Genomic DNA, 1,146 nt, shown 5'->3' with positions numbered 1-1,146 from the left:
GCCCCGCCGGGGCTCTCACCCCACCGGTGTCCTCGCCCCACCCCTCAGCGCCACAGCCTAAGGACACAACCCCTCCCAACCCCGGCTCCCCGCGCCAGCCACCTAACCCCCCCGGATGTCCCCCACCTCGGACGCCCCTGACCCCAAGCCTCGCTAGGAGCAAGGACGAGCCAGGTTTGAGGTCACGATGGAGAGCCAGAGACCACGGTGCAGATCGGTACTGAGCGGAGGTGGGGGTCCGAGAGCCGCCTGGAGGAGGTGGCCTTGGAGCACAGAGCCTTTCAGGAGCCGAGAAGCAGAGGAGGGAAACAGGCTGGGAGCTGACAGCGCGGTGGGGACCCGGTGAGGCCAGGACCTGGGACCCACAGACCCCAGCACACCCAAGTAGGTTGTCTCCGAGGCCCTGCAGCCTGGCCCTCCTGTGCAGAGATGTGGTTCCTTGAGGCTACAGCCCCACAGCCACTGCCCTGAAGGCCACCGGACCCCTCCCTGTGGCCCAGGCACCCACCCCAGGTGGCCCAAATAGATCTCCGGGATAGTGGCTGAGTCAGTGGCCCACATTCCCAATGCTGGCGATGCCAGGGTTCAGGTCCCACCTGGCAGTGAGTGGGCAGGACAGGAATTGATGTTCTTGTTTTTTGACCCAGATCACAGAGGTCCAGCGACTGTGAGCCAGGCCAGCCCAGGTCTCTGGTTCCCAAGCCAGTGTTCCTTCCCCTCCCAAGCCCCAATTTCATGGGACTCTGAGTTGGTCACACAGGAGGGACATGGTGCTGGCTACAGCTCCCCCATCCTCAGAACCCCAATGTCAGTTCTCCTCCCCAAAGGGGACATTCCCTACAGACACCACCTCCCACGCCCTCACCCACCCGCCCACCCCCTCTAGGGACACTTCCCTTTTCTGAGCCTCACTGAGGCTGAAGAGTTTTCCTGGACATTCCCCACATGCCAAAAGGCCCCTGGAATGCCGGCATGACCACAGGCTGCCCACAAGGTCTCAGGCCGGGCACTGAGCTAACTCCCGGTCGGGCCCGGCTTGCTGATAAAATGGGATTGCTGGGGCTGGTCTGAGCCTGTGTCTGCCTCAGGCAATCCTAGCCAGGGGCTTTCAATGAACAGGGGGAAGATGGTATCACCTTCTTGCCA

This window comes from Colobus angolensis, unplaced genomic scaffold, assembly GCF_000951035.1.
Source record: "Colobus angolensis palliatus isolate OR3802 unplaced genomic scaffold, Cang.pa_1.0 Scaffold453, whole genome shotgun sequence".
Taxonomy (NCBI): Eukaryota; Metazoa; Chordata; class Mammalia; order Primates; family Cercopithecidae; genus Colobus; species Colobus angolensis.
The sequence above is the reverse complement of the archived record's forward strand: the minus strand, read 5'-3'. Positions refer to the sequence as shown.